General features: G+C 37.0%; 1 protein-coding gene across 2 annotated transcripts in view; it reads left to right on the top strand.

Moving 5' to 3' along the window:
• LOC107193622 (histone demethylase UTY) overlaps positions 1-24,452 on the top strand; it is a 157,694-nt gene that overhangs the window by 27,739 nt on the left and 105,503 nt on the right. Inside the window, exon 1 of one of the 2 annotated variants that reach the window (XM_015583108.1) lies at positions 11,504-11,532. The exons of the other annotated variant lie outside the window; for it this stretch is intronic. The gene's annotated coding sequence lies outside the window, so the exon portion shown is untranslated. Of the gene's footprint in view, positions 1-11,503; positions 11,533-24,452 lie in introns of those variants that run through there. 2 annotated transcript variants of the gene reach the window in all.

Consider the following 24,452-nt stretch of genomic DNA (forward strand, 5'->3'; position numbering starts at 1 on the left):
TAGAATTTTCTGTTAGTACGAATACTTTTTTTACCCACTGTACATATTGAATTTGATCCCATTCCTAGGTATGCTACAGGATTATTCTAAGCAAAGTGCTCCAATGTCATTGTTCGACCATTTTTAAATATCTCATATGTTGACACTTCAAAACCAGCGTCAGCTTATCCTAATGATCTTTTATTTGTACGTAAGAACCGTATTTCTGTCGTCATTTCTTGTAGTTTAAGGGGTTCGCGAAAATTAGAATATCTCAGTGTCTGCTGATCACAGCAACATGGGACACAAATCATCTTTTTCAGGAAAGAACAAGCTACAATTATTGTCCTATACAATTTTACCCTAAACCTAACTACACTGGCCAAAAACTGAGTATACATTGCAAGTATTACAAAATATTTCGCGCAATAAAATGAAAATTGAAAATTTTCGATTTGTGACATTTTTCCTACAGGAGTTTGATATCTATTCTACCAATGGCCACCGAATTTCTGTGAAAAGTATCATTTCGAGGTGTGAAAACAGGTTCTCACGATATCATGGAAGAAAAAATTTCACCACTTCGCAGTGCATTGTCCGTGTCCATCTGTAGGCAACGTTTTTAAAATTTCTCGAATGTCGGTGGTGAAAAAGTCTCTGAGAATCACTGGGGAGGTTTCTTTGTCCAGGACGTATGGTAGACGAGAAAAAGGAAAGAGGAAAGTGGCGCGGTGTGTATTTTAGTAACGAATGCTGAGGGAAAACGTGAACTTCGTGTGGTGTGTTTGAACAGAGACACGATTTTTGGCGGTCCAGAAGTTCCTTTTTTCTCTCCCTCTCTCGCCTGTCCTCTGTGTACTGTGCTGCTGAAACACAGGGGAAACATTTCTGCCTTTTACACTCGTGTACATTTTACAATTCGCGCAGACGTGCCTGGTAAAACCTTTTTTTTTTATAATTTGTGAAGCTTAAAGTGAAGTTACGGTGTGTATGTATATTCTTTATTTCAGCCTTACAGCCAAGAAATTTGGAGTTGGTTTACATTGGCTTTTACAATTATTTGTTTTTCAAATTCCTATTCGGTACAATCTGAAAATTCGATCACTTTCATTATTCTAATATTCAAATAATACGAATACTTCATAATATCCAAATATTCGAATACTCCGTACTATTCGAATTATTCGAGTTCTTCGAATAAATGATTCGTATTCGAAATTATTCGAATAGTTCGAATATCCGAATACTTACCTACAGTTCTATACTCGACACTGTTTCAAAATATAATGATGCATATTTATGTAAAAAATACGATAACTTAATGTACAGCATAAATCACCTTATTTTAACCTTTTACGGCCCCACATCAACTCAACAGTCAATATTATTGCAATAACTTCGCATTTTAACAATCTTCGACCTTCACAAATACTATCTAAATACGTACTTCCTAAATGTTACAAATATATTATGCAACTAAATTATTAAAGTCCAGTCAAATTATAACCTTATCCTTTATGCAATTCCCCGAATAAAAGGCCTAGAATATTTTGAACCGTAAACGATCGATCGATCGTACGATCTACCGAGAATATCCACGAGGACGTTTTTTCTCGGGTTTCTGAAAATATTCGAGTGCTTCAACGGCGCCATGCACTCCGAATTCGTATCCAACCCCGTTTTCTTTCGACATTTATATTTACACATTCGTGCGTCGCGCGGGCCTCCTTTGCGTTTTGCCTATATATACAACGCGCGTCCTCGTGGAAGCGCGTCACGCCTCGCACACGCGCGAACGAACGAGCGAACATTGTCTTGCGTCATATTTGGCGTACCGCGATCTAGTTATTTTATCTTGCTCCACGCGCGGATATCACAGAGTCCCTATCTGTTTCGTGGAAATTCTTGAAAAACAAACAAAACTCCAAAGGGACGTTGTTAATGGAACATTTTAAGGCACCATTTCCCTTTAGCGGACCGAAAAAAAGGTGAAACAGTAAATTCTCGATGAGTGTTCGAAAGTTCCTCGGGACTGAACATTAAATATTTCGTAAACTAATGGCCATAAATCGTAAATAAAAGAATTATAAATTTAAATAATTTCATAATTACAAATTTAGAGAGTTCTAAGCTCTATCACTGTGCTAAACCTCTAAAAAGTTAGCGTTACACCTGGAGACCCCTCCTTGTCAGTGCTGAGGAGGCTTCGAATACTCATCGAGGATTTCCTCTATTTAGGAAGTTTTTAAAGAAAGCAAAGAACACACGGTAAAAACAATTTTCTGGACTTTGCTTATACATTCAAGTAAATAATAAAAATGTTTTTATGTAAAAGGTTTTTTGGCGCATTTACAAATTAAATATACAGTGTGTCCAGTTTAAGAGTATACATGGATATTATTTCTCTAACTATTGAAAATGCAAAAAATTGTTTTATGTAAAAATTGATGTTTTAATTACAATGTAGTTTTTTTTAAATGGAAGTACATATTTGTATTATTGCCATATTATTAAGCATTGCAAGACGAATTCAACGACATAATTATTTGAAAATTCTATTTGAATAATAACTTCTCGGATAACTGTATGAATATTGTTGGCAAATGTCAAGTTCTCTGTGTGTGTGTGTATATACATATATTTAATTTTTAAATGCACCAAAAAACCTTTTACATGTGTTCATTTAGAAATATGTATTGTATTTGTGACAAGTTTATCAAATTTCATCAAAATCAAAAAATTGACTTTTTCGGAACTTCAGCCAAAAATCGTTTCAGTTGTAAAAAAAAATCGTTAAAATATTCCTCTAAAACATCTCGTTGGACATATGGTATTTTCTCGACCATTTCTATGAAACAAATATTCTACTTCTATGAAACTTCGATTTTCCCAAAATACCGATTATCGAAACGGAGAAACAAGTGACGAATGTTTGTATAAAAGAGTCACGCAACGTTTCTGTTGACGATGGATTGTATTGAATTTGACGATTACAATTGTGGTGATATATTCAGGAATAATTGGAAGTGCGTAAAGACAATCGAGGATATAAAATTATGGACGAATATGGTATTGTCTCCTCCATTTCTATCGAAGACAATAATGACATTGGTGAAGAAATGGCGGGACCACGTACTGTTCCGTTAGATCGCCGAGCTGAGAACAGGTTAGAATTCGTTCAAATATTTCTTTTCGTTATTACGCGACCTTCCTTAATACATGTTATATAAATACAAATAGTTCAATGAAAACAACATTTGACGATAGAAAGATGTATGTATTAACGATCGATAACATAGAAGAACTGAGAAGAAAAGTATTGTTAATTTGGCGCCTCATTGGAGCCTAGAGAAGTTCAATCATCAGGCACTATTGGCGCTGTCTTCTGAACGAGTGTTACAAAGGGCTTGTTAAAATTACGTTGCAATTATTCTTCAACCGTTGTCATCGACGAAAAGTTTTACAAATCACTACATACGTCCATTATGGTTAAGTCTACGTAGTGAGGTCCAAAAGTTCTCGGTCTGAGCAATAAAAAAACATCGAATAAATTAAAACCGTGTATTATTTTTGAATATAATTTCCTTTTATTGCAATACATTTGTTATAGCGGAAAATTAACATATTTATACCTTCAGAAAAATACTTTTTGTCAGTCTGCAAAATAACTTCCTCTACCTCCTCATCGCCGTTAAACTTCCATACACGAAGATTAGATTTCAATTTTGGAAATAAATAATAATCGCCAGGGGCCATATGGGACTGCACCGGTGGGTGAAGAATTTCAGTAGTTTTTTTTTTATAGCAGTCTTCACTACGTAAGCTGTGTTGACAGATGCGTTGTCGTGAAGGAGCCGCACACATTTCACAAGTTTCACCCTCCTTTTTTCTTGAATAGCAGCATAGAGTTTTTGAATTAAGTTGGCATAGTATTCAGCATTTACCATCTTATTTGTTGCTCTTTGAAATCGATCAATAATAAGCCATCGCAATCCCAAAATATTTTTTGAATGGGGCGGTCGGTGTGTGGGTCGTCTTCGAGAGATTCTCTTCCCATTTTAAGGGTGCAACATTCAAGTTGAAGCATGGAAATATCATAAAAACAAAGCATTTCATAAGAAAGTATTTTAGACAAAAGTTGTTTGGTTTTGAGGGGGAAAAAGAATGACATTATTTATTTTTAATCTGGTGAACGCTTTTTATATGGATACCTATATTTTTTTTTAACAAATCATTAATCCGCGCAAAAACATTAACAATTATTGTCTGAAACGTTCTTTTATTTGTTCACTATTTTAAAGATATTTAGAAAGATTTAAATTCAATACCGAATCCCTTGTCACGTGTTTACATACGTACGGGTAAACTTTAAATTAATATTGTACTGTACTTCACGAAGGCGTTCTTGAATGTCCATTGACGTACTACCTCCTTCTGTCAAGAATTTTATAATAGCATGGTATTTTAAATTCGTCATAGCTCGTGGGGGTCACGTTTACACTGTATTTACAAATAAAAGACTGAACGCATAAGAATGAAACTGATGGCGTTGGTGTCTCTAATATTAAGCTTCGTATCCTCGCTATTAATATTTTTCCATGTATGCGCAAAATAGGAGAGGTCGGGAACTTCTGGACCCTACTACGTATTTATCGTCTGCTACCCGTGATTTACGTCGAAATCGGCCGTAGCGGAAGGGTTAAGGCGGTAGCATAGATTTTGACGGAATACACGTGTGTGGCTTTCGATGAAACGTTAACAGAACCGTGCCGGATCACAGACGTATAATCAGACAATTATGCTCATAATAATAGCGTCGAATTCTTAGTAAATCCGCGGCGAGGAGAGCGCTCTGTTCACCTATGTGTACGGGGTGTCCCATTGAAATTGGTCCCGTCGAATATCTCTGAAATTATTTGAGATACCGGAAAGTGTTTGAAACAAAAGTTGAATGGTATCGATAGGCTGTTATTATAAGTGTTGTTATAAGCACTTTAAAATGTACACTTTCGAATACAATGACGTATGTTTAAAATAGTCTTCAAGTTTTTTAAAAATAAATTCCGAAAGTACATGTCTTTTTTCGAGCTCGCAGGTAGGCATAACCCCTTAAAATAATAAAGTTGACCTTCATATGTCCTCTACGCCTCCGCCTACAAAAAAACTATTGACATCAAATTATGCCCCCTCTCGATACCATTCAACTTTTGTTTGAAACCCTTTCCGTTATCACGAATAATTTCAGACATTCGAGGGGATTGATTTTAATGGGACACCCTGTATACACGTGTGCCTTATGGGAAAAGTTTTGCGGTCGCTACGCCGCAGAAAACCAGCGTGCAATTTCGCGGCGTCCCCGGTTATTTGTTGCTCGCCCTCCCTCGTTCAGGTAGTCGCACCTGAGAATTGTCTGGAAACAGTTACACGTGTATACATAAATTCGAAGCAGAAATTACAATAGAAATGGAGGCTTGAATTTCGCCACGAAAAATTAGACGCAGCGATGGCCGCAAGTTTGACCTGAACCTTGGTTTTCGAAAACATTTTCACGTTAAACCTTTTTTTTATTCCTTAAGTTTATTTTTTTTTTCTTTAAACTCAACTATTCTATCTGAAAGTACAAACATTACCTTTCAATAAATACCAGCCGAAATATGTACGATCCCTCGAAACCATTGTCTTAACTTGATTCGAGGATAGGAATTTTAATTAAATATGAATTGTAGGATTTTGTAGGGTATTACTTGTTGTAGTGCTTATTGGTTTAAGTAAGTGGGCCGACTAAATATTTTTCTAACCAAGAACTAATAAGGAATGTCGAAAATTCGACGTATTACCTTCGAAACACTTCGTGGGCACCGTGGGGATGAAAGATCCTAGTTCCAAGTTTGACCCGAACCTCGATTTTCTCAAACATCCTCGCTTTAAACCCCAATGTTTATTACTATAATTTATTTTTTTCTTTAATCTCAACTATTCTACCTGAAAATACAAACATTAATTTCAAAAAAATGGTTCAACCTTTTCCAAAAGTCCATAATTTCGGGGATATTTCGAGTTTTAAGGGGGTATTTGCGTTTTAAATGTCATTTCTTAGGGCTTTTTTGGGAATTTTTTTTTTATATCACAACACTGCTTTGTACTATGGATTTGCACATATATTTACTAATATCTTAACTACATTATATATTTTTTTCAAGTCGAAATACATAAAATTGTAGCAGGTACGTGTCACTGAATGTTTCCGGCCGTAGTAGTACACTGAAATAAAAAAACGAGGTGTCATTTTCTTCAGAATGAATGTGGTGGTTATAGCCCTACCTCAAGAGAAAAAATGTCTCATTGTTTAAAGGAATGGCGACACTTTAAAGTTAAAATTCAGTTTTTTAGATTTCTTTTTTGTTTTCAGCATAATAAAAAATTTTAAAAAAATTGAGATTTCTTAAAGATTTTGATACGGGCTATAGCGGCAGGTCTGCTGAAGAACTTCTCCAAATTTCAAGTCAATCGGACAACTAGATCTTCAGATATCATGTCAGCCATGTCAGAAAACATAGCTTCGAGAAAAATGCGGCTAAATTTTTTGTTCCGTTTACGTAGATAATACTTTACATATCTTATATATTTACGTACATATCTGTATCTCCGTTATTTTTACAAATTCCTGCATATCCTCTGTCACAGATATTTTCGAAGATATGGATTTTAAGAAAGTGCAAACAAAAAGAAACTCGATTTTTTCAAAATTGAAAAAGCAAATATCCCCTTAAGTGACTTTGGGTCACTTGTTCCCCATATGTACTTCTAAGAACGTTTAGAATGTGTGCACTCGAAGTGTTAAATGTTTGTTATACTTAAATATAATTTATTATTAAAACATAATTAAAATAAATGAATTCACTCTATAAAAGATGTTCCCACTGTCGTTCTACGACGGAGAAGAGATCCGACGTTCGTGTATACCCCGCGAAATGAGAAATTCCCAAGCGCAGTTAACGAATTACGGCCCCGAATTACAAACGGAGCAGGGGGCCTCCGTCTTTGCTAATCTGTTTCTCGCATGCTCGTATCACTTCGCCGCGCTGCGCGAAAGAGAACGTCGCACAAAGAGACCAAGACCTACATAAGCGGGCGGCGTAATAAGGCTCGCCCGGGAGTAATCACGCCTCGCACGACACACAACAATAAAATCAATTCTGTATGCAACCGCCCGTACACGTCTGCTGTAATTAAATACGCCGATTTAGAACCGTTTTAATTGTGTCGTAAAACATTCGGAAATGAAGAAAAAGAAAATTATTCGTGCACCTTCGAGCCTTGCTTTCCGTTGCTCTGACCCAGAAGAACTGACTTTTTTTAAAATTTGTTTCGAAGTAATGGGAATAATTTTTTTGGGGTGAAAATAGTTTCTTTGTCAACGATAAACAGTGTGTAATAATGTTTTCCTTAATTTTATATTCGGAGTAATATGGCGGTCGGGTGAATGAAGTTTATGATATGTAGCTTCCAGAACAACAATTTTATTAATAAACTATTAAATGAAGCCTTTTTTTTTATTTTTACTGAGATTTAACAAAATTACAACATTTTGGAAAAGAAAACGTAGTTTGCATTTATGCGAAAAAAAAGAATAAATTAAAATACTAGAAAGGTATTGAGACACGTGTGATTTAGGAAGGTTAGAAAATAAGATTCCGAATGGACCTTTTTTGTAGTGTCTATATGATGTTTCGACACTTCGTACGTGGATGATCTGGAAACGATCCTATTAACGAATGATTGAATCCACCTTTGTGTCCTACACTGACCCTCAAATTCCATATTTCTACTGTGGATATTGATACCTGATTAATGTTATAGATATTATATCGTAATACTTGTTATTCTATATTTAATATCGCAATATGTATCTTACTTGCAGTTTCATTTCATACAAAATTCTTAATTTTAGGCGTACACTGTATTATTACATAGGGTTAAAGATGGACCAAATCTTTATCTAAATGAAAATTTCAAATAACGAATAAAAGATAAAGAAAGTAATTTACCGTTTTTAATTGATTAAACGTGAAAATTCTAGTTTTTATAATGAAATAATATTACCTCTCGAATGAGTAGACAGTTGGCAAAAAAAGTGTGCCCATTTCTGTATAGGGTGAATGCACTAGTAAATGAACACGTACTAGTGAATGAATATTATATACAAAAACGCGTAAATTAACTTATTATTATAAGCAAATGATTAAATATTGATTTTTTTCAATTCCTTGTTTCATGTTGTAACAATTTTTGCGCCATATTGGTTAGAAATGTTCATTTACTTAATATTGTTCATTCGCTGATAAAATCTGTGTTTTTTCTTTTTAATTCAATTAATTACATTTTTCCAATTTTTCAAATTGAAATTTATACACTTAAAAAAAAGATATAGATATTAAAACAATCAATTTTTCATGTACCAAATGTTTATTAATATTATTGTCATTTAAAATTTTACGTTAGTAGTTAAAAAATCTTTTAAGTGCTCATTTGTTGGTGCGTTTACCTTACTTAAAAGATAGTATCGCCACAATTGAAAGTAAGAAACAAGCGGCGAGTAAATTTTTTCTGCCAGCCACCGTTTGCAATCTCCCTCTAATAACAAGAATTAAGAACGCGTGTCTATAATATTACGTTCAGCTAAAATTCACTAGGGACCGATAATGTTCAGGTGGGATCGTAGATACCGATCGAGGGATCCACCGTTAAAAAAAAAAAAGAAAAAAAATGGCGATCGTTTTCTGCGAACGGTGCTTCGCCCCGAGCGGTATATACCTATTCTCTTCTTTTATTCGATGCCGTTTTTTTCTTCACCTTGCGTAAAGGGTAATTTCGATGTAGATCGGCCCCGTGAGCGCCGTTTCGATAGACCTAGGAAACCTTTAAAGCTGTTTTAATGTGTCCCGTACAACGTGAACCGCTGGTTCGTGTATCCTCTGTATTTTTGTTTCTTTATTTTTGTTACTTCTTCACGTGATTATTCGTGGCCGGCCATACGAACGCCTGATAATTTCAATAACATACAGGCTGGCCTATTTCCATTAATTTTCAAATCGTCGTGTCCTCGACCACTCGAAAATGAAATGAAATCTGAAATGATTGAAAGAAAAATGCTACGTGGACACTCGTATACAGGGTATTTCGCTTAAAACAGGCCATCTACATAAATATCTTCGCTATCTGTGATCATACGAGAAATATTTATTATGTAATTTAAATGGTTTCAAGAGATGAATTGGATGGCGGCAAAATTTGATTATAAGTGTTATTTTTTAATGGTTTTTGCAAGGTCACTCATGTCTTTTTTACTGCACATAATTTTTCTTGTTCTATAATTCTTATGCATTTATCCATGTATAAGAGTATGATCTTACAATGACTTTTAACTCTAAAAGTTTAAAATTCACTTATATAATTTCTTCCACCATCTGATTTGTCTCTTGAAACCATTTAAATTACGTAAACAATATTTCTCGTATGATCACAGATAGAGAAGATGTTTATGTGGCGTGTTTTAGGCGGAACACCCTGTATATTTACAAAGTATCTTGGTATTAGAGAAGTTTATGCAAATTCTCGATTTTAGAGACTAATTGTGTAAATAATAAATTGGATGGCACTTTAAATACTGTACTATATTTTTTAATAATACACAGATAATACTGAACGTCATTAAAAGCTTTGTTTTATTGTATAAACTTCCGTAGTCTTTTCTATACAAAAGATACCAAAGAAACAAAATATTTTTCATTATCCTCGTTTTAGTCAAGTAGAATGATTTGAATTAAAGATCCAAAAAAATGTTTCACTGAGATGATATAGCCTCATATGTCTGTAAATTATTTAAACCTGAAGAAACATTGGTTTTCATTTTAAAAACTTGTAGAATGGTTGAAAAGCTTTATGCAAAATTTTAAATCAGCTGATGGGGTGATTATACTAAAAAAGCGTTCAACCTTACGACGGTGATTATTTCACAATTAATCATCTATTTTGAGGATTTTATTTATAACGATTGCAGTGTCACACAATAAATTTAAAGAACTAAATACTAGGAAAACTTATTTATCATATCGAAGATAAAAACTTCACACCTGAATAATATTTAAAAAAACATGTTCGATGCAACCTACTAAACATGGATCTTCCATAAATAACGTCGAATAAAGTACAAGGAATACTATATTCTAAATTCTCCGATGTCTTTCACAAACAATTTCACCCCTCTTCGCGTCTCTAATTGCACGCCACACCCTCGATCGTAACCGTACCGGGCCCGGTTAATCGCGAAGAAAATTCTTAAACGCGCGTGCTAAATAATGGTCACTGCACAATGGCGACACGACTCTTCAGCGAATCGAGAACGTTACTGAGAATCGCATCAGTCCGTGGCGACGCGGCTGGCAGATAAGCCACGCTATCGAAACACACCGTGGACAGCTGTAGTTCATACCGACACACCGGGGATGGGTGCATCGGGCGGTGGCTTGTCGACGAGTGTCACGGTACTGTTCTAAAACCGGGCCAGTACGCATGCGCGATTCCCCTATCGCGTTCGTCCGTCGCCGTAGCGTTACCTCGGTCTCCTCCCCACCACTGTCACCGATTCTCTATCCCCACCACTCGGCGGTCCACTCCTAATCCGCTGTATACCCTTCGCGCGAGTTGCCGTCAGTTGCGTGAGAGCCTTTACCGGGGGAGGTGCTCTTCGGCACTAACCCGTGCGCAGCACCCTCACCACTTTTATCCAATCACTGCCATTAGTAATAACGTATTAACCGAGTATAAATATAATAGTAAAACCCGCGATCGCGAGGGATCTCGATGCCCAAGAGTGTTCCCGTGTACGTATATATCGTTTTTGTGATTCGGAACAGTGACATCCGAGCGTGACGACAGTAGAGAGGTTAAAACGGTGTGTGCCCACACGAACGATTGTGTTTTTGGTGGAAACATCGTCAACAGTGGTGCGTTTCGTTGTGCTTTGTATCCCAGCGAGAAACAGTGAGGTGAGAACCATATATCGCGGACTTCGTCACCGTTGTGTGTTCATAGTGCTTCGCTCCGCGCGGCGGAGCCTCGACCCGTATCTTGCTGCTGCTGCTGCGTGTCGAAAACAGTGTAAAGTCAGCTTCGTTTTGTGCATCGCGCGACACGCCACTGCCACTGACGCGTCCGGCCTTGTTCTCCCTCCCTCCCTCCCTCTCTCGCTGCTTCTGTTCGTCTTTGCTCGCTTCGTCGCTCCACCACCGTACATTGTAATATGTTGCGTGCGTGACCGAGAACGACGGCTGCTGTTGAGATTCTGTGCGCGCGATTCCAACGAGGAAGCGGTGAACCCCGTGCATTTGACGACGGTGTGTAATATTCTCATTCTCCAGCGTCCCCTACCCCTCCATCGTCTCCAGTACACCGGCCTGCCTATTTTAGTGCACGTAACGACGGGCGGCGGCGTCTTCCCGGCGCTGATTGAGATTTAAATTCCACCACACCGGACCTTGGGCGATTTAAATGGTGAGTGAACCACCGACTATGGATATACATAGTGTACATGCATACATGTGGTGTGTTGCGCGCGCGTGTCTTCTTCCTCACGGTCCTCTCGTCGTCCCTCGGTTGGCACGCTTGCACCTCTCGACGGGAACGGGAAGCGTGGCTGCTCTCTATCCCGCGACGTTACCGACCACCGTGTGCGCGATGGTTCCGACGGGATCGATGCTCTCGCGCGTTATTTAACTTGTTCCCGTTTAGCTAAAGATATTGCTTTTCTTATGCTATTATGATTCTCGCAGGGAAACTCCAACGGTATTTTCTGGTCAGTTTACAGTTACATAAAACTCGAGTGTACGCTGCAGAATATAAATAAGGTGTTACTGTTCATAAATGAAGTAGAATTTATTTTAAAGTTTTGATTGGAGAAAGGTACGTTGAAAATATACGTTTAGTTTGTTCAGGTGAATATTTCTTTTTTTGAAATGGTTGTTTAGAGAATCATTTCTTTTCTACGTTTAGTGTAATTGCGTTAGGTTTTGGAAAAAGAAGTTTGATACATGTTGCATCATTCTTTATATGGGGTTAGGATTTATTATCACTGAATGAACAGAGATAAGATTTACTATCGGAGAATAACCATGTTCCTTTCTTCACCGTTACTATATTATGCCGTTAACACTAGAACCACCAAAATCGTCAAAATGACTGAATTCAGATTTGTTAGTTTACAATTACTGAAATCATAAAGCTACTTTGGTCGGTATTCATATCAACCTTTAATTTATTGTTTATTTTACATTACACTATATTATGCTATACTTCATTACATAATACAGATGCTCATATATTATGCAATTTAATTTAGTATACATTTAACACTGGTAGTTCTAGTGTTACATAATTCAGTTTTATCTCTTTACAAATTAGGATTCGCTTTTATATTATGCAACTGAATTTCACTTATCAGTCTTGCCGCACACGTGAATATTATTTTTATTGCAATTGTGTCTAAAACTGGCACTGCTACATCCACTTAACACACTTCAACAAAATAAAAATTTTACAACCGTTTGTTATATTCATAATATTTACTACCCCAAAACTATAGTACAAGGAAATGAGTAATCATAATACACCATTTTGTCAAGGGTTTTATTTAGCCATCTTAGGATCGCTCACCAATTCTTACAAAAGTGCAATCTAACGTCTTTTAACCTACGCGTTCCTACTGCCGGGTCATCGGTGACCCGGTGCCAAAGCGAATATAGTTATGGGTCACGATTGACCTTGTCACCGGCTGTTAAAAATTACAATTTAACATTAATTACTATTACAATACAACATTGATCTCTATTATCGTGTCCTTTATCCAACGCTGAAATCTGTCCATATATTCGGAAACATCCTGTATAGATAGAAAAAATAGCGACGTATGTTCCAAGAGACGAGTGTTCAAACGGACATTAATATTTTATTTCATAGTTTCGAGCATGTAGCCGGATATGGCTGTGTAGCGAGTGGTTAACGGTGTATCGCGATACGGTTGATAGGAAGACGCGTCGTCGTACATTGGTCCCGCTCGAATTTGGCGGCCGGGTGTGAAATTTTCGTCGAGAGTAGCCTCCACGATCGATGCCTCAGGGACGGTTTCGTGTACGCCTTCGACTCGCCCTTTGACCCTTAAACGAGCAAGCGCCGTGTGCGTCGGAACATAGACTTTTTCCTTTTTACATAATTTGTTTTTTTTTTTTAATATTATGTATTTTGAATGTTCCATTGTTTATTACTGATGGCAGTGATTAGCTGTGGATGATTAAAGATTTAAAGGAATTGGACGGAAATTGTTCGTGTATTCTTTAATTTCTATTTAGTTAAATGAGTATTAGCTAATATCGGGCTCTATTATTTTTATTTCAAATTCAATTTTTTTGATAGAATCGTACACTACTTATGTTCGATGCAGTTATTGTGATCTGAGTAGCCAAGTACTTCTTTTATTAATTGTACATGGAAACATTGCCCAAAACAATTAATTTACAAGATATAAATTGTTACAAATTGTACATGATATAACGAAAGGTGATACTGTAAAAAATAACAAAGCTGAAGAAATACTAGTTAAAATTTCTTTATTTCTAATCTTTTTAGGACGTATACTAAACTATGACTTTCCATTATCCGAACCAGTTTGTCTTTCTATTAATTCAGATAATCGGTATTCTATAATACCTTAATTGCCTTAACAGGGGACACCCAAAATGGCTTCCATGCATTTCAACATGTCTGTGAACGTTCTACCATTGATTTCATTACTCTTCGAGCATGTATGTACACCCAAGAGCAAAATTGGCTTCTACTAGAGGAAAAAAGGGGCGTAAGAGAAAAACCTCCTACCACTTGGTAAATTTATTTCAAGTACTGAAATAAATCTTAAATCGAATGTTTATTTGGCATAAATTTCAGTAATTCCCAATACCCCAAGGTGGTAGGAGGCCCATTCCCTACGCCACTTTTTTCCCTAGCAGAAACCGAGTTTACACGTCAATGTACACTGACGTGCAAATTCGGCTTCCACTAGGGGAAAAAGTGGCGTTGGAGAATGGTCTCCTAAAATTTGGTATCGAGAATTATTGAAATTTATGCCAAATTAACATTCGATTTAATATTTATTTCAGTACTTGAAATAAATTTACCAAGTGGTAGGAGGTTTTTCTCTTACGTCCCTTTTTTCCTCTAGTGGAAGCCAAGTTTGTTCGTCGGTGTACTTCCAAATGTTACTAAAACTCGCTGGAAACCCTGTTTGATTTTGCAACGCAGCATTTCAACATATTCGACGAGTCGTCTGTTGTAAAAATGATTTCAACACGAAGCTCAATAACTCGAAAACAAGGTTAAATAGGACGTGCATACGTGTGCAGGAACATTTTTTTTATCAAGTTCAAGTGCTGAATTGAACCCTGAATTGGGTCTTATACATCACGAGGATACCATGTATAACAAGGAATTTTTCATTGCAATTCATGGAAGTGCATTGAATCAGTAGAAATGATCGATATTATTGTTTATAGCGTTAATAGTGAAAATCGTCAGTCGACTGCGGATTTTATGCATTTATAGTCTATAGGGCTTTGTGAAATCCATTCAAAAACAAACATTTCATTAAATGGCACGAGTTTTCCATTTTATTTCGAATCCAATAAAATATTCAAGAGAACAGAGCAATTACTACATTTGCCCTCATCTAGAGTAAATGGTCCCAATTACTGCCACTCTCCGTAATACTGTCACTTTATTTATCTTGCTTAATAAAAACGTTACGTATAAAGAACTGTGTACAACAAAATTGATTATTATGATTTACATACAAACGAAAAAATACATGTACGTACATGGTATTTAAAAATTAATGTTGAAAAAGTGCAAGTGCAATTTGAACTGAAAAATCATACTAAAGAAAGATCCATAATTTTTCTATCCAACCTAAAATAAATAATATAAGAAATTGAATTGTTAAAATAAAAGTTACAAGAATTACTTTAATTTTGGAGGTAAGTTATAGTGAGACTGGGATTGTTCGCAGATTTTAATCAATTACAGTGATTCCTCGATGAATGCGACACCAGTAACAGCGTTATTTTAAAACAGAGTAAACAGAAGCTAAGCAGAGGCTCGTCTTCGCGTAAAAAACAAATTTATGAGGGGCTGAAAACCTTTCCGCCTTGCCATTTTCAATTAATATTATTAAAGTAAAAATGATTATAAACAAACTTACTTCGTAAGAAATAGACTGAGCAACTGATCGAACTGATGCCATAAATGCTCCGAAATGGACCCGGGTTTGTCGCACTAATCGAGGCATTACTGTATTAATTAATGTTTCATACTTATTGTACAAAACTATTTCTTTAATGAAAGAGACGTTAAATAATATTTTGTTCCAAACTGAGACGATGTTTAGGTTAAATAACACGGAAAGTGATTAAAAGTTACGCTACATTTTTAAGCAGGTGGTAATTGGGACACCTACCCCACGTGAACCAATTTGCAAAATGTCATTTTGGATAAAAACACTGCAATCTAATCATCAGTCGCCATGTTTAGACAGTCATGGGCCACGAACAGCATTGAACTGGCCAAATGAAAAATGGCTCTCACGGCGAGATCTGGTACGGTAACGACGTACAACGACCCAGTTTTTTTTTGTTCCCCTCGTGAACGTAGGTCCGTGGTTAGCAGCACGCCACTTGTATTCTTGAACCTTTCCGCGCATTATCATCATCGGGGCTTGGCATTTACGCGACTTGTTGCATTGACCTACTCACAGAGACGCGCGCGGGGCCGATTAATGGCCACGTTATTGTTTCCACGTTCGCTAGCCTCCCGTGACGCGGCACGCCACCAGCACCACCGTCGCCGCTAAACGGTGATTTTGAGTCGCTCTCTCTCGCCTACCGTCTCGGAACTTCACTTTCAGCGGGGGATCAAGGCCCTGTCAAGGCCACCCCCGAACGGTCGAGGATGCAGCGACCCTCGATACCTTTTTCCGAACACCTGGAAAAAATGGAATTCCGCTCGCGTGTGGCTGGTAAAATATCCAATTACTGACAGTTTAAGAAATGGCACTGAAATTATAGCATAATTTTTCTATTAATCGACGAAAAACAGAAGTTTTTACTTGTATTTATTATTATTTAATATGTTTAATCGAAGGAAACATTTTTTATAACTTTCTGAACCTCTACTTTTGTTTATAAATTCATTAGTTTCAAAAATACAGTTCGAATGCTATTACTGTCACCCGTAAAACGTGTTCGATCGAATTACGGGCATCCCAGGAACTACCACCTAACAAATACTGTCAACTCATATACCTAAATACAATTAGTTAGATTGCATGTGAGTACAGACGGTATTGGTGGTATTAATAGCGTAAGGTTTTGTTTCCGTAAGCAATTACTGCCATGACAGTAATTAAAAAATTATTGAAACGCTTGCATCAATCACTGTCACCGAAATATTAAACTAAAATTCTTAATGAATCGTTGAATTATGATCGACATGATTTTCTGTGGTCTTTATATTATCTAAAACATTACATTTTATTGTTACTAGTTTAAATATTACAATTATCGTCTTTACTTTAGTACTTTGTTTTCCCTTTCGCTAGTAAGGAAGTCATCGCTTTTACTCTTCCAATCAACTAAAAATTGTTGTTCGTTTTACAAAAATTAATGGAAAAAGGAAATTAAGTGCTGCTTTTTCTAACGTAAGAAGTACAGTTTTTATTGCATGCAGAATGTTTTTTATGACTTCACAACGTTTATTTGCTATATTAAGTAAAACAGTCTAGGGTGACAGTAATTCGGTAGGTGGCAGTAAATGGGTCTTTTACCCTATTGGGACTTACTCATTTACATCAAATCGGGTCAACTATTCCATGTAACATATGGAGTCAGTACTTGCTTTCGGTCATTCGAAGTACGTATTCTTTGTTTTAATATGCTAGACACGCTAAAAATTTAATTAAAAAGATTGAAAATACATCAGGAATTCGATTTCCACCAAAAGAAACGAAAAGCAAAATGTAACGTGGTTATATGGGTATAACTATCAAAAAGCTTGTGTCGACACTGTAGCTGCAGTTCCGCGAAGGTTCACCTTTAGATTTTGATGAAACTTGGGAAAATTGTCTCAAATACTCCCAAATGAATATCTATAACAGGTTTTTTGGCGCGTAAAATTCATATAAAGTAATATATGTATGGGGTGTCCCAAAAGAGGGTGCAAGTCCTTGAAAAGGTTGATTCCTGGGGTGATTTGAAACAACTTTTTCCTTAGCGAAAAAGTTCCTCGAGGCTTTGTTGACGAGATATTCACGAAAAACCCTGACCAATCAGAGCGAGAGTGTCGGCTGAGCTCTGATTGGTGGGGGTTTTTTCTTAATATCTCGTTAACAATGTCTCTGAGAACTTTTTCGCTAAGGAAAAAGTTATTTCAAATCACCCCACGAATCACCCCTTTCAAGAACTTAAACCTATTTTGGAACACCCTGTATAGGGATAAACCGTAATACCGTCAAGGTATCGGTACTTTTACTCATAACTTGTATCGAAATTTAAACGGTCAAAAATTCGATCGTTCCCATTTGTCCCGTTCGCGGACTGGTCGAGAAGTTCTGGACAACGAGCGCCCGTAAAGAAAAAGGGAGCGTGCACAGGAGGAGACAGAGCGCAAGAATTTAAATTCTTGATCCCACGGTCACTGACCATGGCATTCGGGCAATGCCGCGCCGCGGTGTTGTTGAACGAGTTGAAAGATCAGTGGCCCCCTCGCTCGCGTGGCGCGCACCGAGTCCGATGAAAGATCCGTACGATCAATGACTCACTTATGTATTCATAGCGGAGCGAAGCAAAAAAAAAAAGCCCCGCCGCTGCGGAATTTAATTAACGCGACTCGGCCACCATTTAACAATCGTACATCCGATGGACGATTGAAGTCACTCTGTTCTAACAATCACTGGCGAAAACAATATTCAAAATTGAATACCTTTATGAAGAAGAAAGGGAACCCACCCCTTAGGGCCGTTCCTGGGTTGTTGGCCGCTTGGGTGCAAAAACAATATCGCCACCCACATGAATTTAATATTATTTAATTACTGCTGTGTTTACTTTTATATTTATATAAAAGTTTATTTTAGTTTATATCTAAGCAATTTGTGGTAATAGGCGTTTTGCTGTCAACGCTTACCGACCGGCAGTCTATTAATAGACGTTTTATGTATCGCGCCCGAATGAGCTGGCCGGAATTGCATAGTAAGTTCACACAAAACCGGTCGGTAATGTGTAAGTAAGTAGTTTTAATCCTTAGACATAGATTTTTTTTAACATTTACATTTTATTTTCCTAAAATAAAACAAAAATCGTTAAAAGAGAAATGGTTTTATTTAAGATGAATATTTGATTCTACATATAACTACAGAACTAACGTATAGTTTTTGTAATGATCATATTAAACTTGATGATATCGACCATTAATAGCCTATACGAATTTAATCCAATAAATATAGCTAAATATCATATGCTTTCTTGTACACAAGTAGTGTTCCAAAGATTAGGTATAAAATTAATTTGCTTGAATTCTGTTTGTTTAAAAATATTAAGAATCATCAAAAAAGTTTGGATTATTATTCTTAGTAGTCGAAATTTTACATATAATCAATAGTTTTCGTCCGCCCCTGGGTTTGGCCGCCCAGGTGCGGGGGCACTTATTGCACCCCCGCCAGGAACGGCCCTACCACCCCTATATGCGAGAAAAAGGGCTTTAACCCTCTAAGTGTTTTATTTCATATGGAGAACGTGCATTTGTGTACGTAATTATTTTTAAACTATGACGAGTATACTCGACAAATGCAGAGTAAATGTATTTGTTGTGAAATCGTAATAAATTCTAATAAAAGGACAACATTACTGTTGCGACTTGAACGCCACCTATTGTCAGAAAAAATTCAGTAAACAGAAGCTAAGCAGAGGCTCGGCTTCGTGCAATTGCAATTCAACGAATGCTCAGAAGCGGACACAAGTTCGTAGCACTCATCGAAACATTACTGTATCTTCGCGCGTTATCGTGATATCGTTCCGAGATAAGCAACTATGCTGGAGGATATGTCCGAGATGCCCGATAAAAAGCATGCGTGCACGGAATAATGTACGTAGAGGAGGAGGAGGAGGAGGAGGGGGGGGGTTGTAATGGGTGTACGTTCGGGACGTTTCGCGATAGAAACGCCTCGCGACATCCCAGAGGAGTAATTTGCACGCGAAACTAGCCCCAATCCCCCTCCCGGGGGCCTATCCTGGGGAGACGTGTGGACGATCAGGAGACAAGGATGAGAGTAGTGTAGGAGATGTGTGTTGGCGTGTACGCGCAGTTACATAGGCACAAGTACGCGAGCCGAGCTCCGGCGGCCTGATGATACAGGTACTAGAGACACACCGGGGGTCGTTGAACCTAAGTCCCTCTTGTGTGTACACACTCTGGACACGACCGATGTATGTCTTCCGTCCGTTTTCGTTGCAGCTTCTCGCGCGGCCCCCGTGGAATCTAAACGCGCGGCTGCTGGAACGGTGAAATGGAAATCGATTGGTGCGGGTGGACCCCGGTATCATTGTGTGGTTAGGGGATTAGTAAGGGATTCCGAAGCCTGTTAGTCAGCAAAGACGAGTTTACTCGTCGTGTGAAAAATCATCACTGGGAAAGACGAGTTAATTTGTACTGCGAACATTCTTCGTTGGGCTAGACGAGTTAACTCGTCATGTGAAAGTTCATCTTCGCATGATAAGACGAATTAACTCGTCGTGTGAAAATTCTTGCTGAACAAGACGAGTTAACTTGTCATGTGAAAATAGTACTTTACTGGGCACGACGAGTAAATTCGTCGTGTGACAGTGCTTCTTTACTGGGCATGGTGAGTAAATTCGTCGTGTGAAAGTGCTTCTATACTGGGCACGACGAGTGAATTCATCGTGTGAAAATACTTCTGTATTAGGCACAACGAATTAATTCATCGTGTGGAAATAGTACTTTACTGGACACGACGAGTAAATTCGTCGTGTGAAAATGCTTCTTTACTGGGCACGACGAGTGAATTCGTCGTGTGGAAATGCTTCTGTGCTGGACACGATGAATTAATTCATCGTTTGGAAATAATACTTTACTGAGCACGACGAGTAAATTCGTCGTGTGAAAGTGCTTCTGTACTGGGCAGGACGAGTTAACTCGTCGTTAATTTTGAAAAATTGCGCCCGTTGCGAGATAACGCGTATATCATTTTTCCTTCATATGTTTAATATTTCATAATGTGTCTTTAGTAAATTGTTTAGTTATTTATCGGTGAATCTTTCTATCGTTTTTGACTATTCTATTCGTAGTATATATAACATTGAAATGTATCACTTATATAAACAGTTTCTGTAGTGAAAATTCGATTGACTTGTATTTTTACTCTCGGAATATTGAATTTTCATGCATCCGAACTAAATTATACATGAAGATCAATCTCGTTTAAATAGCAGACGTTGCTAATAGTCCCTGACGTTGACGTAACATAAAAACAGTCTAAAGAAAGTTTTGATATTTTCGCATCACTCGTTTTTCCTTATTCAATTAACGTACCACTTTATAAAGAAAAAGAACACTTGGCTAATTGATTATAAATACTGGAGTAGACGAATCACCATATTCGGGAAGAATATACAGCTAGTTTTAATAATCTCAAAATTGAAATGTATTGATGACTGAATTGTTTATGTTGTAAAAATTACCAAAGACACGTTTTATTGTATTTTTGTGTATATTAGACGACATATAAATTATTCACAAGAACATTGTAACATTTCGAAACCGCCTAATGCCATTTTTAGTTATTGCCATTTGACAACGTTTTTTTTTACTATTATCACAGTTATACATTATAAAACCCAACTTTTCCTATCTTTGATCAATAAACCCTCTCGTAATATTTGAAAGAAATTAGAGATTTGTAAGTTTCTATTGTATTTTTAACAATGCTCAATACCTGAATGCCACTAAATGAAGGAGACAGAGGACGAATAATGTTTTATTTTACCAATAAGTTTTTAAATACACATTCAACCCTCTGCTGTACAGAGTTGGGCAAAATGTAATGTAAATTACAATTGCCATAATATTATAATTTTACAGTTACATTGTAATTTTACAATTACATTTACCCACTAAAACTACATCCTAATTGTAATTGTCTTGCAATTACATTGTAATTGTAATATAGTTTTTGTAATTCGATTACATTTTGCCCAACTCTGGTGCTATATCATCTATACAAGACTAGAAGGAACTATTATATACTGAATATGAAAAAAATATATGATACTAATATTTTATTTCATAATTTCGAATACGTAGCCATATGTCATCAGTGGCAACAAGAGGGTTGACAGATCGATGCAATATTGTTACGAAATTTCATGGTACACCCTGTACATCGCGAGTCTCCCCCGTGGTCACGTCGGATTGCTCTCGGCGGCACAATCGCCTCCCTCTCCCCAGTCCTAATCAAATGTTCATAAGTACACGTATGGGCTCCGCGGAGTTAACGATTTCCGGCATGTTCGTGGAATCCTGTTTGAAGTTAGTCACCAACTACAGTTAGTTTCCTGGTCTGGCATCCTGGCACGATCGAGCCGGCCGGCGCGCACCTTGTCCGGGGGCTCGGGATGCGTCTCTCGTTTGTGCACCTTCTCGATGCTTTTTCTTTCTTTTTCATCACTCGGGCTCCTATGTAGCTTCTAGGCGCGCTATGAGACCAGGGACCAACGTAATAATGTGTCTTTTTGATTCTGTAGAATTTTTTGAAAATTTGTACACTATCAGAAACTTCGATTACACCGTTCAACAAATTTTAACTTTTTTTCGGACTTATAACATTCAATTTCTTATAGATTTTTATGGCCTGTATACGAATCTGTAAACTGGTTTTCGCCAGCATCCTCAGTTTTCGAGCAATTTGATTTTGAAAAGGAATTAAAATTTTCAACTTTGAACATTTCCTGGGTCCAAATAGTAACAGTTATTCGGTTGATTGTTGCGTCGAATTATTTTGTAAACTCTTGAATGAAGTGGTATATGTTGTTATTGCATTATGAACATTTGAATATGTTTAAACAACGATCAAAGAGCCCAGGACACCTGAAATGCACAAATTTTTGCAGATACATATCAATTTAAAGGGGACAAAAATCTATAAGAAACGGTTATTGAATGATACAAGTCCAGATAGCTGGTGAACAGTATTATTGGACCTAACCCTAAAACTTGGAATATATTATACCAGTTTTTCAAAATAAGACTTTCTTCAAAATGATACATTTGTTACTTTTGTTCTTATTCCTAGGATCGATTGTTACACGGTATCTAGCTTAAAACAAACAATTAATAGGAAATACGCTTTTGTTTATTCTGTAGATAGACATAATCATAAATATAAACATAATACGACACAAAAAATTTCAAAGGATTTTACTAATATTTGAACGTATAGAATTACCATTAAATATATAATAAGTCTGTCCTGAAAGCTTATACAACAATCGTGTAGAGTTATCGTTCCCTATTAAAATAGATCGTTTCTTTGCATTTCCTGGCTCCGGTTGGACAAGTGCCAGTCATTCAAGTCGAAGGCCACCACTTTTGAATTTCTCGAAGCAACCTTGACACACAGTATCAAGTAAAATATCTTCGCTGTCGGTTTTATAAATAATCCTGGCTGCTTCTACAGCTGATTCTGTTTGATGTAACAGAACAAGGTCTGAGCAGCTTCAAGTACAAACTATCGAGCCTTATTTCCATGTAAATTAACTGTTCGCTTCAGTAACCAAGAATAAGTTATATTCCATTAAAACACACACGGAAAATGGTTAGTAAACATTACCAACACGATCCAGTGTTCAGGATCAAAATGCATATAGAAAATGGTTGCTAAAAATTATAAACAGGAGGCAGTAAAAATTAATAAAAAAAATCCTACTCTGCCTGCATTTAGAGCCACTGGAACCAGAACTAAAATTCCGTAGGTAGCTAATTAGTTGCTCCCAGTACGCGCGGTACATTGCCATTAATACTAGAATTACCAAAGCACTCAAAACGACTGGTTAATGTACTCTTATAACGATGATTAAAATATCACAACAATGCATTTGCTCAGACATTTTACAACTTTTATTGAAATACGAAAATGAAGAATGAGTTAGTTTATAAATTTACATGTAATATTTTTATAAAGGCTTCTATAACATTTAACGTATATGCACTAAATTTGGCATGCATATTTTTTGACGCCCTAGAAAAAATATAGGGAGTGACCCCCAACCACCCGTAAAGCCCACTCCCTATCAAGCTCGAGCAATTTTTGGCGCTCTAGTTCAATAATTTTAAGAGGGAATATGCAAAGGAAATTGATTCTTATAAATAACTATGACCGTTTAAAGAAATAAAAAATGTCTGGACGGTTTTAAAATTTATTTTGGATGTATTAATTATGCTGTTCTGCAACTCCACAGCCAGCCCTTATTCACCTAAAGTCCACCCCCTGAAAAACCCGAACAACTTCGGTAATACTATGCTAAAAATCAACATAAATCCCGACCATAAAACACCTTTACGATTCCAATAATTATAAAACAAGAATCTTAAAATACGTCATTTTGGGTTGTCAAAAAAAAAAAAAAAAAAAAAAAAAACGTTAGTATATTAATATATAGTTACACATATACATATATAATATATACATATCCATACTAAAATAATAGCATTTAATAGTTTCGATTATTTTGAAAATCACAGACAATTTAGCTAAAACGATGTAATGCGAAATCAGGATTCTCGAATAGTTATTCTGAAACCGACCTAAAACCCCTGACACCAAGAAAAAATACCTTTGTTTCCCAGTGTTATATAAACGAATCATTAAAAAAAAAAGATTATTTACATCGTTGGATTCCTCGTTCAAAAACACAATTTTTAAAAAAAATTTGATGAACATACAATTAGCCGTTTAGAAGAAAATTCGATGTCCAGAGGTTTACCCATTTCGTCCCACTATGCGGCGGCCCTGAGAGTTCACTACCTTCCTCCGGATCGTTGCGAACGGCCAGGTTTCGAGAAGACCGTGGTGTGTGGTGTGGTATAACGCGCGCGTGTGCGTTCCCCATGTCAGGGGCTCTCCGAGTCCAGGAGGAACGGTCCTTTCTCGGCACCGAAAACTGGTTCCATATGCTTTTGTGCACTACATATCTCGTGGGTCCTATAACGCGTGGGGGTCCGATGCACCGTCGCCGTTGGGACTCTATCCGTCCCACTGGCGGGTGAGAGGAGCGGCTAGAGGAAAGGACGAATTGTCTGGAGGGGGG

The sequence above is a fragment of the Dufourea novaeangliae genome, unplaced genomic scaffold (assembly GCF_001272555.1).
Source record: "Dufourea novaeangliae isolate 0120121106 unplaced genomic scaffold, ASM127255v1 scaffold6, whole genome shotgun sequence".
NCBI lineage: Eukaryota > Metazoa > Arthropoda > Insecta > Hymenoptera > Halictidae > Dufourea > Dufourea novaeangliae.